A 14,635-nucleotide genomic window follows, 5' to 3' on the forward strand; every position below is an offset into this window, starting at 1 on the left:
TGGGTTCAACAGGTTTTTCCAGGTGAACTTGTGGAAGCCACGAGGAAGTCTCTCAACATTCAAGTTGCTTCTGACCAACGTAAGAATCTGCTGCTCTCAAGGAGAGGAAGCCAGCAAATCAGAGTTCAAAGTGGCTCTCCTCCTAGACCTCTTACCACAGTTTCCTTTACTTTCACGAGTTTTTGAAAGCTTTAATTTAGCCCCAAGAGTAGAGCAGAAATTTTACAGCATGACAAACAAATACAGACATATGACTTCCTTCCTCACCAAAGGGTGTTATACAAAGGATGGGCTGGGATTGGACTGGGGAGAGAAATCCTACAAAAACTTGTTATTTGCAGGCCTCCTGGTGTATCCCTGAAATTTCCTGTAGTTCGCTGTCAAAAGGCAGCAAGCCCGGACTCTGCAGGCGCAGTTGCTGCGGCCATATCAAGGGCACCCTGTGCCCTCCCCTCAGCTCCTGGGTTCTGAGATTGCTTCTAAAAGACTCAAGTGGATGGAGAAAAACTTCAAAGTCGGCCAACTCTTTCTTTCATTTCCCGCCTGGCTTTATATAGTATCTTTTGTTTATTAGTGTAAGGCCACACAGCAAAACAGATGGCTGGTTTCCAAATACTTTAATGTGTTAAAGTGTCATTTGCATGCCACTGCCGAGATTTCAATATCTAAAAGCAGGGCCGGCCTGCTGGAATCCCAAAGATTCCAATCTTCAAGGTGCTGGTTTAAATGTAGTTGAGAGAGAGGAGAACGATGAATTATGGCTAAACATCTCAAGCCTTTTCTAGGTCATGGAATAAATCAGTTAACAAGCAATGCATTTAGGAAACATTAATATACCTTTCAACGAGGAAAACATTTGTATCTTTTTAGTTGTCCCAATCGATTAAATCAAAGGTGCTTAACACATCCTATTTCAAGGTCTCTCTTTTTCTGTTTTGGTCTCTGAGGAGCATGGTTAGCTCCTTAAAAATGGCAGCCATGGCAACTAAAATGACAGAAGAGAGAAAACAGAAAATAACGTTTTGTTGATAAATTTTAAAGGGACAAGAGTCTCAGTTAGGAGCTTGGGATCATTGCAATATAAAATTCCAGTTTCCAAATGATTTTTTTCTCACTTCTCTCACATTCATTCAGAGTTCTCCAGAAATTCAGGGTGTCCCCAAACTAGGCTGAGTTGAAATCGTGCTGTGGTTCTGAAGTCTGCTCTCAGCTTCACCTTTGAAAGTTTACTTTTGGAGGCTATTCAGATGCTGTGGTGTTTTCCTCTGGGGCAATCAGATTCAAACCGATCAATATTTACTCAGTCTGAAAGGGTTGTTGAAAAGGCTGCTAACAACAAACTGCTTAGCTGCTCACCCCCGTTTAATCTCAGGTTCACCGAAAGTTCAAGAAGAGATGAATGCAGTGATGGGTCACTTTAGAATGAGTCCCAGCGGTTTATCTGAGCTCTCTGCTAAAGGCAACAATTACAGTTCCATCCCTCTTTGGGAAAAGGGGCAACTTTCATATTATTCTTTTGCTAAACAGTGCTTACAAGAAACTTAAAACACTTTCCACTCCCTTCCTGGCTTTTTTTTTTTTTTTTTTTTAGGGGTGGGGTTGGGAGGGGGGTCTGCCCTTCTCCTACCTCCTCTTCTAGCTTTCTGCCAGTCCACTAGGTTTCATTCAACTCAAAACAAATTACACTGAATATTTTAAAAACGTTAAATTAGACTGACAGGAGAGATCCGATTTATTTCAGATGCCATGAGCTATGAAATGAAGCTCTTTGGGCCATTAGAGTTTATCTTCTTTGCGAAAGTACAGGGCAAGATTGAATTGAAATCCATTTGCGTTTGAGTAATATCGACAATCAGAGCCCCCAAATCCATCTGAGGCGGCTGTTTAGACAGGATTGGGGGGAGCGGAGTGGGGAAGTGACTTGTATAGAAGCAAATACCTCAGGTGGAAAGTCAACTTTAAAATTTTATGCCCTTCTAGTACACGAACTGCTGAGATGAAAAAGGAAAGCCCGAGGAAGCCAGTGGGGAATGGTGGGAGAAGATGCTGGACACTGAAGCTAATTGCTACAGCTCTTCGGAGGTCAAAGTTCATGTAATCACTGCATAAATGCATACTAAATAGGGATTTATTAAGCTTTTCTGATGGCTGAGCACATCTGTGGGGGAAAAAAAGTCACTGCTGTATGTGTTTCCTCCTGAAGAATAATCATCCTTGCAGTAGAAGCTCTAGGAGTCTGAGTCTTTAATTTACTATTTTGAATGACAGGCAACACTTGCTTTTAAAATTTTGAAATCAGTGCATGAACAGCATCTTTCTTTCTTTCTTCCTTTTTGGATTTTTAAAATAGATTTTATTTTTTGCATCTTTCTTTATATTGAATGGGACTGTAAAATACCTCTCTCACTCTTAGAAATGCTGTTTTCAATACACACAAGAACATGAGTTAGTATGTCCCTATCAAATAAACTACTCACTAGATGGCTAACTTTGGTGACCCTCTGCTATAGATAATCTACTTTTTGCCTTCATTTCTGAGAGCATCCATCTGAGATGGCTGTTTAGACAGGACTGGGGGGAGCGGAGTGGGGAAGTGACTCCAAAAGTTCTGCCTTAAGACTTCTTGTGCCTAGGTGACCAGAATGGAAAGGAATCCATCTATCCAAACTCTCATTTTATGAATCAGATAGATAAGGCACCCAGACATAGATCGGTTTAACTTAGAGCACATAATATGAATATTCTTACTTTCTAAATAAAAACCAGAGTGGCTTAGAACCTGAAGCCAGTGCACTTAATTTTAAATTCCTGATTTGATCTTGCTCCTTCTCATATATTCTATGTGATTTGGTTCAGGCTGGATATTGCTTAAATTTTTCCACTTCTGGTTTACCAGTCACCCACTCAGTCAGGTCCTTGATTTTGAGGCCATCAGGATTACTGAATCTTTGAAACATCTCCCAGTTGAATGTTTCTGCCATTTTGTTTGAACAGCAAAACATTAGGCTACTTACTTTTAAAGACATATGTTCTTAAAATATAAAAATAGAGACAGAGTGAGCAGGTTCAATATATGTGTATGTGTGTATGTATATATGTATGTGTGTGTGTGTGTGTATACATATATATGTGTGTGTGTGTGTATATATATATATATATATATATATATATATATATATATATATATATATATATATTTGTTTTTAAACCTAGACTAGGGAAGAATAAATGAAAGAAGAGTTGCCTGCACCCAAGATAAAACTCCTTTAAATTATCAGGAGGTATCAGCTAGGAAGGGCTTAGAGATCAAGGACCATTTCAGGGGTGTCTGAACCCTGAATCTTTTTTTGGTCTTTGTTTCTGTTTGGTTTGTGGCACAGCATATCTTCCTGAATGTTCTGGTTCATATTTCTTGATTTTCTCCACGACTCACTCATGTACCTAAAACATGCACGTGGGTGCAAACCCACAGGCACCCCAAACCCCCAAAATTAACAAAGTTTCCTTGCAACAGAACTTTTCCTTCCTCAGTGGGGTCCTACTGATCTCAGCAGAACCTGCTGCCCAAAGGGACATCTATGGCTGTCAGTGTTTGAAGAGCTGAACTGAAATCCCTAGCGTTTTACAGCCTTTATTTTTAATAACACCAGTCAGCAAATACAGCTGACCTTTGGGTTGCAGAACCGAAAACCTAATATCAATCAAACTACTCTGCTCCGCAGACGTTAGCCTATGAACTCTTTCCCCCTCAATCCCAAATCCCAATTATGTCCCGCAAAATATTCTGGAAAGACTGCAGTTTGGACTTACTGTGAATAAATGAAAAGCCCAGTGTTTCTTTTTCAATATTTCCAGACGCACCTCAAATGTGTCTCCATTAAAAAAATTCCATTAAATTTTTCTTGTCAAAAACGTGTTTGTAAAACGTCTAGTCACAAGGCTAAACTATAGAAATCAGATTGTTTTACGTCTTCCTTTCAGGCTTGGGTGGTTACTTGGTTGGAAAAAAAAAAAAACTCCAACTGTTTGCAACAGAAAATAAAGGAAAAATTATTGAATGACTCTTCAAATCGGGAGACTTTTTAGCCACGCTGGACATTGCCCAAACTACAACCTACTGCCTTTTCAAAGAAAAATCGCCGCAGACCCGTAACGAGAAGGCAGAAAGCAATGATTTTAAATGGTAGGAGACCCCCCCCCCCCGCGCACCCCCTCCCTTCAATGCCCGCCAAATATCACCAGTGCGGTCTGGGAACGTATGAACGGGAATTTTCCATTACAAGGAACAAATGGGGTCCCTGCTTCAGGGAGCGCAGGGGGCAGCTGCCCGAGCCTCGCGGGGACCCACGCCTGCCTCCCAGCGGCCCGGCTGGCGCAACTAGCTTGGGGGATGGGGTTAGGGGTGCCGCCCGGTCCCTGCGGGACAGCGCGGGTGGAGGGGAGCCCCGACGGCATGGCTACGACCACTTTCCCCCTTCGCTCCCCCGGCTTCTCTTTCCGAATTCCGGAGCAAACGCCGCGGCTCCCGTTCGCGTCCTCGCGGGACCCACGCGGCGCGGAAGGAGCAGCTTCCGGGCCTTCCGAGTGTGTGGGCGCCGCCGAGCCAGCCGAGTGCCCGCGGGCTTGACCGTGAACGCCGCGGGAGTCGGGGCGCGCCCCCTGCGGCGGCCGAGAGCCCCGCCTTGTCTCCGGGGACCACTTCGCCTCCCGCTTCCTCCTTCTTTTCCCGCCAGCACCCCTGCGCCCGGGGGTGCTCCAGGAGGGAGTCGTAGGAGCTGGAATGGAGAGCTCAAGTGCCTCAGGCGGCCGCCTGACTCCCGGTGAGGGCCTAGGCCTTAGAACATTCTCCTGAGGGCAGGAAACCCGGTCGGAAGACCAGCCCCCTAGTTCACCTTTTTGAGATTTGAAAGGGGAGGGAGGCTTTAATCCCTGCCCGCGCCCTCCTCTCAGATATTTTCAAAATATATTTAATTGAGTAACGCATGCATTCCCTTCTAGTTCAGCTTACATGTTTTGAGGTAGAGGTGAGGGTTGCAGTGTGATGAGTAGAACTTTCTAAACCGTGAATGTTCCTGGAGAGACAAGTGCTTCTCTACTCAGGGAAACGTCCTTGTTTCTCGGATGTCCTCTCCTCATTCAGCTCCAGAGTTAGACCCTGCCTTGCCTCAAGTCTCCCTTCTTTCTAGAAAGTCTCCTGTACTACTTCTGACTCTTTCAGCTGATCCCCTCCTCAGAGCTCCATCTTTTGCACTGGTAGCTTTGTTATAGAGCAGCTAAAGGAGGTTGTGAGCTCGACTCTCCGTGTGTGTTAGTCTGGGCTCCCGCTATGGGGTCTTAAGCTTCTTAAGGGCATGGCTCTTGACATCCAGTATGACGAGGCAATCCCTCTGGAATGTACTCAGGACTGGAATTCAGGACACTTGTGTTTAGTCTTTTCTCATTCACAGTATAAGCTTGGGTAGGATACTTAATTTTTCTATACTTGGGAGATTCTTAAGTTACAAAATCAGGTGAATGTTCGTCTTGACTTTTAAGTTATTCTCTAAAATTGATGTGGTTTTCCAGTATCCTGAAAATCTGGTATTTATTCAGGATTACTCTGAGCCAAGTCGTATGTCAAATACTTTACATACATTAAATTATTTAATCAGCCTCAAGAAGGAAGTATTTTCATTGTTTTGATTTTCAGATAAGGAAATGGAGAGGGCTAAGATATTAAGTATCTTGTCCACTGACCCCAGAGCCCAACCTCTTACCCATTTTGTTGCAGTGCTCCTCCACAGGGCCAACCACGTAAATCCTCCACAAAGAGTTATCTGGCTGTTGGTGTTTGATACAGGTATCATAGTGGATAATTGCTTACTGGTAAATAATTAGAGAGTTGGAGAAACTGATATTTTAATATCAGATGTATATGCATACTGTGGCTATACATTCTTGGGAAAATTAGCGAATGGCAAATATTTGAATGAAAACAAAGCTAAAGAGAGAGGTCAAGTTTACCAGTAAAGTCAATGAGAGGATTAACTTTACAATAAAAGACTTTTCTCATATCTGACACTAATTGCCTAAGGGAATTATTTGCAAGGAGAAGAAAATACACTTTATATTCACAAATTCTGTCTGTGGCATGCCTAACATGTGGACAAAATTGGAAATATATAAAATACAGATGTGTGGTCTCCATGGAAGCTAGCATCCATATGGTTGGCAACATTTGAATGCATGATGTCCCAACCCCTCAGTTTTTGCTTAGTTATTTTATATACTGCAAATCCAGTCACAATTTACATTTAAAGATAAAAGGAAAAGAATAATTCATCCTCACCCACACAGGCTACCCCTCATAGTTTACCACTTAACACTTTCTGAGAATAACAAGGGGAACCAGGTTCAACAAGAACTTGACTGAATGTGTATTAAGTCCTAAAGAGAGCCAGTCTTTAGAAGCCAGTTGTTCTCAGAACTCAGTTTGCACTGAGTCAGATTAAGAATTGTATGTAGAAGCACAGGTTGTTGCTTCCTCCTACTTTTCTAACTTTCATAATTGAACAAGGACTTGGCATAGTTACAAATATTGCAATATTACTGATATTATTTAGTTTTGAATCACAGAATCTAAGACAAGAAGAGACATTAGAAATCATCTAATTTCGTTTATCCATTTTACAGGTGAAGAAACTAAGGCCCGGAAAGGTGCTAGCAGCAATAGTGGTAAGAAAAAAATATTTACTTATATCGTTAATAAGTACTTAAGTGGATATTAAAATTGGCAGGCAAAAGTTAATCTCAAGCTAGATGTATTAATGACATTAATGATTAATTACTATATTAAATGTAGTAATTAAAGTAATTAATTACAGTAATAATTAAATACTGAAGATCTAAAAGTTATTAAGGATAAGCAGGTTTGAATAACTAGATATATAGCCAGAGGGTTCCTACTTCCTACTTAACCTCCATGAATCCTACAGAAAGGGTGACTGCCCAGATCCCTCCTATCCCACAGGTAAAGAGGAACTGGCTGATCCATTTTATTTCTTCCACTTCAGAAATTTTTTATATAGTGTGACAGATGAGCTAGAGACAAAATCAAGAAAAAAGCTGAAGGGGGAGGATATAGCTAAATGGTAGAGTGTGTGCTTAGCATACACAATGTCCTGAGTTCAATCCCCAGTACATCCATTAAAAAATAAATAAGTAAACTGATTACCCCCCAAAATGGAATAAAGTTTTCAAAAAAGCTAAAAAAAAAAAAAAAAAAAAAAAAAGAAAAGAAAAGAAAAGTAAAGAAAAAAGCTGAACCTCTTAATTGTCCTGCCCAAGCCACTTAGATGCATGTTAACTCCTTGGTTGTTCCTTGATTCGGGCACCATGGAAATTGAGAGCATTCAGGCTTCTCTGACATATTCCCTGTGGACCACAAGACTTAATTTGCAATTCATTGTCTTGCATACAATACACTCCTTCTATGAGAGGGACCCAAACTTCAGCAAGTTATGACAACTTATTTTTTTATGTTAACATTTATTTAAGACATTCTTGAATAAGAGTTCTATACGCCTTACCTCAGTTTTGTATGCATTATCTTAGTTATTCTTCATAGACATCTTATGATGTGGCTTTTATTATCCCCATTTACAAATGGAGAAACTGAAGCTTGGTTCTGTAAGTTCTGTAAGTTTCTCACCATTACACGATAAATGATTAGTAAAGTTGGAATTCACAGCCCACGCATTTAATTCTCACATGTGGAGACCTGATATCTTAAGGATGTGACTGTAATAATGTTATTAGGACTAACCTTAAATTTAATTTCAGATTTAAAATGTTTATGTTTTAGAAACCTAATGTTAGGTTGTTATGAACCTATATGTAAGCTATAAGAGATCTTAGTTCTGTAAAAAATATTAAAAATATATAATTATGCACATGCATAGAAAAAGGTTAATTCTTCTATTTGGGGTTTTATTGCTGACACAATTGAAGCTCTCAGAGTAACAATGACTTGCTTGCAATACTCATAGTCTAATAAAGAAGGAGTGTGGTTCTATAATGTCATACAGATAAAATTATTAATAGGAAAAAACCTAGTTGCAGTCTTCCAAATATAGCTTTTTTTCTATAGTCCAGTCTTTGGCCCTATGCATAGTTGTACTTAAAGGTAATTATTGTGCCACAATTTTGAATCCTACTCTTTTTCACTTATGTTATATCATAAACATTTTCTGTGTTTGTGTGGTATAATTTTTATTTGATTGTTAGTTAAAACAGTAGAAGTACCATTACTTATTAGATAAGATTTTTTTTTTTCCTTTTCTTTCTTTCCCTCTCCCAACCCTCCTTTCTTTGAGTGAGATTGGCCAACATCTGAACCATGTTTATGTAGAGGAAATTTCTCACTGTGAGCCAGAAGAAGTCATACCCTTGCTTTCTGGGTAGCCTCATCTATTTGCAGCACAGCCACGGTGAAGGTGCTGGAGATTGCGTCCAGTGGCAGTGAGGCCTAGTGATTTGGCGGTACAGGTGCAGCATCAGGGTTTGGCGTAAGGGTGGTTATCTCCTTACCAGACTGGCTCTGGGGTGATATTTAGCTCTGACGCTGGCTGTCAAACTTTCCATTTTTTGAGCTTGATTTCTAGTCTTCCTAGCAATTATCTGAGCTATCCATGTGTTCCTTTTCCAATTAAGTCACCAATAGTCAGTTTCTATTGCTTACAGCTAAGAATCCTAATAATATATCATGTGATAAACCACATAATAGTGCTTTGAAATTTTTTAGGTCTTGTGGGCTATGGCCTGGAATTGTGGGAGGAAGTTAGATTGTATGGTTTACAAAGTGTCTATGTAAGATGGACCAGATGGAAGTTTCTTCACCTTCCATTTTGTCTCCTTCCCCAGCTTTGGGCTCTTTTAATGCACACCCTTTTCACCTGTTCACTTTCACCTAAACAAGTACGTTAAAAGAGCCAAAGATGGTCCTTTTTTATACACCAAGAAAACATAAATTTATCTAGTTGGTTGTAGAACAGAACTTATTTCCTATTTTACTTAAAGCATTCCTATCCTATCATCTTGAGTAGTTATTCTTCTGAGGCTGAGCCAATATGTACAAGAGCAACTGACACATTGATAGCTTATACTGCACTGAGCACTGTGCTAAGCACTTTACATGGATTCACTAAAATCCTTTCCTCAACACTGTGAGATGCAGGTACTATTAAAATCCCTATTTTAAAGAAGAGGAAACTGAGGGGTGAGGTCACCCAGCTAGAAAATGGCAACACTCACTTTTAAACTTAGTCTGGCTCCTGAGCACTCATTCTCAATCACATTGTATATACTCTCTTCCCTAACTCGCTTGACTGATCCAATTTTTCATTTTCTTACTTTTCCTCTTTCTCATGTTCTCTCTCTCTAATTTTTCCTTTCTTATTTGAGAATGACACAAAAGCATCTCGTTAGTCCCTAATTGAACACCTATAGTTGTTTAAGGTGAGTGGTTCAATACCTGTCGGCTGTGAGTGCCCTTGAGAAGAACCTCTAGTTTTGCTCTCCTGGCTCTAGGAATTCCTTCTGGCTTCACCTCTTCCTGACCTCCACTAACTCCCTCTCTGCCCTCACTTGGAACTTCTGCTGTCTTGTCATCTGGTTTCTTTCCTGCTGCCTTCTATTTAAATCCTGTCTCATGACTTTGCTCCTTCATTAATTAAAACATTTATTTGGAGATAATGCAAAATTTTACAGAGAGAAGATACCATTCTTTTCCAAGGAGTTTACAAATCATAATGAAGTGTATAACCTATTACCTAATTTATGTTATATTACACTTTTATTAGTATTTTTATTAAAATTTAGTTAGACATTTAAACTCTTAGGATTTTATTATAATAGTCTTATAGAGTAATTATAGGTGACATTCCTTTCTCCCCAAAATGGGTAACTTGAGAGTAAGCCTTTGATTCTGATTGTGGCTGTGACCAGCATGTGATTTGGGTCAAATGCTAAGGTTTTAGGATTACTTTTGCCATGGAGGAAAAGACGTTAGGGAAATGTTAATATAAACTTCATGCCCCCTGTTTGACTGTGAAAGCCAAGGGAATGGTAAAAGAAGACAGTCAGAATTGGGGCTTTTCAAGTGTTTATGAGTCAGAACGGATGTACAGAGAGGATGAGATAGACAGAAATGAACCTGGGGAAATTGTGTACTTAGGGAAAAGGGGATCTAATTTTGGGAAAATTCTGTATATGGAATCTAGGGTTGGTACCAAGTCAGAGTCCTTGTGGTTTCAAGATGATCCAGTGCTGGAATATGTGAGTGCCTAGAAGAAGTTTAAAAAAAGAAAAACTTCTGGTTTAAAAAAAGAAAGTAGAGTTAGGAACAACTCTAAAAGGAAGATAATTTGTCTATGCAATTATACATATATGTGTATGTATGTCTCTTTAGGAAGAGCCTTTCCTCCTATTGCAATACTGCTCACATTGTTCACCTGCCTTCCTGAGTTCTGTCCAAAGAGCCAAGCTCTTTCTTGTCTCAGGGGCTTTGCAGCCTGGAACCCCTCTCCCCATTTTTTCCTAAGATTTTGAGACCTTCAGTCAATGATGTGCTTCAGAGAGGCCTTACCTGAGCACCCTCTTTGTTTTCTTTATACACGATCACAGTTTGCACATGTAGATATATATAATCTCTTCTTCTAGACCATAACAACCTATGCCCAGAGGATGTCTCTGTCCATTTGCTACCATATGTTTCCTCAGCATACAGTTCTCATCACGTGGTAAAATCTCAAGGGACACTGAATGGATGTTGACATTAACTAGGGTCCAGCTAAGCCGCTGTAACAAAGAAATCTAAAAACTCAGTGGCTTAAATATAGCTGAACTTAATTCTCTTGCATGTAAAATTTCAGAAAAATGTAAGAGCCTGGACTGGTGAGTGCCTTAGCTCCATGAGGTCATTCACAGTTGGGTTTCTTCCATTGTGCTGTTTCAGTATTCCTTAGGTCTTGTCTGCATGATCGAAGCTGTGTCACCTCCACATTCCCATTGCAGTGTTTAGGAAGAGGGGTAGAGGGAAAGTGGAAGGCAAGCAATTTCCTACAAAGTAAGTAACTTGTGAGCGGCACACATAGTTTTTATGCACATTTTAGTGTGATGAACTTAGTCCCAGGGCCACACATAGCTGCAAAGGATACTAGGAAATGCTGTCTCCAAGTGGGTGGGCACAACTAAAATGGAAAAAAGAGAGGATAGGTATTTGGCAGATAACTAACCATTTGCCTCATTGTTGGATAAATATTTGTTGAAAGAATAGATATTCAGTCTTACATTTTCAGAGGTCAGAATACTACAACGGTTTGAGGTCTGTGTTTTAGAACTCCAGAAAAATATTTGTGATACAAAATATTAAATACTGACTGAAGTAACATCCAGTATGTTTTATGACACAACATATTCCCCTGCAAATTTTGGGGCAAAGGGAGTTAAAGGTCTAAGAAAGCTTCTTAGGCCCAGGAATTGAGCAAAGGGGGTGTGGGTGGCTCTGGCTATTGTGAGTACATACCTGGTTTTGTTAGAATTGGGGGATAAATTCTCTGCCTTCTGCAGGCTCCCAGAAGTAAGCTATTAGCTGCTACAGTTGGGTAAGACCTCCCTCGAATCCTTCCCTGGCCGGAAGGGAGCTATTGTGAGGCAAGGGCATTACTTGATTATCAGCCTTTTACCTTGATTAACCTAAATTTGACACTAACAAAGGCTTTGAAATTACAAGGCCCAAAACAGAAAAAAACCAAATAGTAACTATTTTAAAGAATATGGATCAAATTTATGTTCCAGTGATGTGTCCTGATAGAGAAATCACATTTTAACAAGTGTGGCTTGAGTATGGACTTATATGACAATGCTTGCACCTGTCCTTCCCTTTGAGTGGCTTACGACATCTTGGCTTATCATCAACTGGCCTCATCAGATGACTACAGATGAAAGGAAGGGCCCCAGCTGCTGACACAGCCCAAGTTGTCTTTGTTTGTGGCTGCAGGAGACACTGGGCTTGGTGTTAGCCCCTCCTGCCTTAAATTTTCTTTGCACAAAAAAGGTAACCATTCCCCGCTCCCATCTCACCATATACTTGGCCAAAAGATTTAGAGAACCCATTTTGCCCCTTTCTCTGCCTTTCTCAGCCTAACAGACTTCTTCCAGCTGAGCTCACAGGTCTGTCTGCTGTGAAACCTGCCCCAGGGAGAGTGAATCCCTGTCCTCTCTTGCATTTTATTTGTTAGAGAGAGCACTCCTCACATTTGGACTTTAAATTCTTTTAACGTGTATGTTATTCTTCTTTGTAAATTACTCCAAGATAGAGACCACACCTTATTAATCATTCTCTCTGCCTTGTACAATCCCAGGCACATGGTAGGCACTTGATAAATGTTTGCTGAATGCATGAATGGGTGAGTGGATGAGGGAACAATTCTTTGGGTACTTTCTATAGCCTCTCAGTTATTCTAATGTGGTTCATGGCTCCTCAAGTCTAGGAATGCATAGTGTGATCTCAAGTTCTTCCTTGTTTCCAGAAGGTTTTCTTACTTTCTTACTAAAGTGAAATTGAAGTTCAGAATTCTTTAATGGAGAATTGTACATTCTCCAGTATACAATGAGGTGTAAAATGGTTTAAATGTAAATGTTGCTTGAATTAACATACTGACTAAAGCTTATTGAAACTAAAGTGTAATCAATTAGTCAGTCAAAAAGGGTAAATAACTGATACTAGAGCCTTTTCTGTTTTGACAGGGGGGTGGAGGTCAAAGAGAAGTTGGTGCTTGGGCCTTAGTGGGGGCAGGAGAGAATGGGAGGTCAAAGAGTCATCTAGGTAGAAACAGAGCATAGAAAGGGGAACTAGGGGCCACTGATTTAGCACTTCCTTAATGTCTCAGTGATAGAGAGAAGTATGGCACGACTGCTCATGTTCGCGTTTTGTCAGAACAATGTTGGCAACTATGTGGCCCATGAACACTGCTTTACAGGATTTGTTAAGATCTGAGTTTTTGTGCATGTGTGCTCTTTAAAGAGTTGACTTTGTTGCAGAGGAATTACATTTTCAGAGGAATTAATTGAGTCATATAACCTAGATTATACCCTAAATAACTCTACCAGCAGTAGAACAGTTTGTGTACTTTGCATGACTAAGTTATGTTGGAGATAGCCTTGGACAGGTGGATGATATGCCAAGATTGGATTTTGAGTTGGAGCTCCCTAAATGGGGACTGCCGGAATCTACATCTAATGGTAAATTGCTGTTAGCAAAGGATCTCTGATACCTCAGATTATTCAGGTATTACTGCTTAAATAGCTCAAGGCACTTTGCAAACTTCTGGTTAGTTCTCTCAGTACCTTTGGAAGTGGAGAGCAAATATGTGTCAACAGAGGCCCAATGCTACACAATTGATTGAACATTTGCAGCTTATGTAGTGCCAAATGATCGGTTTGACTTTTCTTTTCTTTCTAAAAAATCTCCCTTGAACTGGAATTGAACTGGAATTGAAACTGGAATGTTGGTTTGAGAGTGAAATGTCCTAGGTTTTAGTTTCCATCTTCACACTGAGTAGCTGTGCAGCATATCACAAATCACTCCTCCACTGTAGGGTGAAGTGAGACTGTATGAACTCAGGGCTCACTCCAGACATAATACTTTTTGTTTCCACTCAGTTGCAACTAGAGTATTTGACATAGCAAAACAGTGGCAGAGTTTGGACTGAAACATATGTTTTATAACCCATTTAACCTTTACTTTTAAAAAAATTAATTTTAAACTTTTTCATGGAAGTATAAAATACACTTAGTATAGTTAACATATAAAGTGCACTAATCTTAAATGTATAGATTGTTGAATATTTTTAAAGTAGGTATTGAATTATAATTAGTTATGTTAAAAAATAATTAAAGAAGACAATTTAGATGATACGAAAAACTTATTTAACACTTCCAGGAGTGAATAGTCTCCTTATGGAAAACTGCAAAGAACCTTTTACAGGATAAAGAAGTAAGAACAAGGAAGAGCAAAGAAAATATCTGATTGTTTGGAACCACATAGTCAACCTTGTTTGGGGTGAGAAGGCCTAGAGTTGGCTTGGCGTCTGGGAATTGGCTGACTGGATATACTGAGTTTCTGGTCAAGTGGCGCAATTCCAGGGACATGAAAGTTATCTAAGTTTTGGTTTGCTGACGTGGCACCCCAAGCGCCATCTTGGGCCTAGAAAGTTATCTAAACATCTATAAGTGGATTCAACCTTTTAAAATGTATGAGGTTTGTACATGTATTCTGTTGTGTAGCACCAGATACAGGCCATTTCCATCATCCCTAAATTTCCCTCTGTCCCTTTGCAGTCAGTCACCTCTGCCAACCCTAAGCTCCTGGAAACTACTGATCTGTTTTCAACCCCTATAGCTTTGCCTTTTCCCAAAATGTCATATAAGTAAAATCTACCATATGTAGACTTTTCTGCCTGGCTTTTTTCTGTAGTTCTTTTAAGATTTATCACATACCTGTATAATTGCCACCTAGATCAAGATATAGTCCTTTTCCAGCACCCCCAAAAGTTTCTCTCATGTCCTTTTCCAGTCAATACCCTCTTCACACTAT

At 40.0% G+C, this 14,635-nt stretch overlaps 1 long non-coding RNA gene across 1 annotated transcript in view; it reads left to right on the forward strand.

Moving 5' to 3' along the window:
• The first annotated feature begins 4,591 nt into the window (after positions 1–4,591).
• The window catches only part of LOC135321746 (uncharacterized), a 98,520-nt gene continuing 88,476 nt past the window's right edge, over positions 4,592–14,635 (forward strand). The window contains exons 1-2 of the long non-coding RNA XR_010381783.1: positions 4,592–4,820; positions 6,673–6,714. This is a non-coding gene — a long non-coding RNA (uncharacterized LOC135321746). The remainder of the gene's footprint in view (positions 4,821–6,672; positions 6,715–14,635) is intronic.

Source organism: Camelus dromedarius, chromosome 7, assembly GCF_036321535.1.
Source record: "Camelus dromedarius isolate mCamDro1 chromosome 7, mCamDro1.pat, whole genome shotgun sequence".
NCBI lineage: Eukaryota > Metazoa > Chordata > Mammalia > Artiodactyla > Camelidae > Camelus > Camelus dromedarius.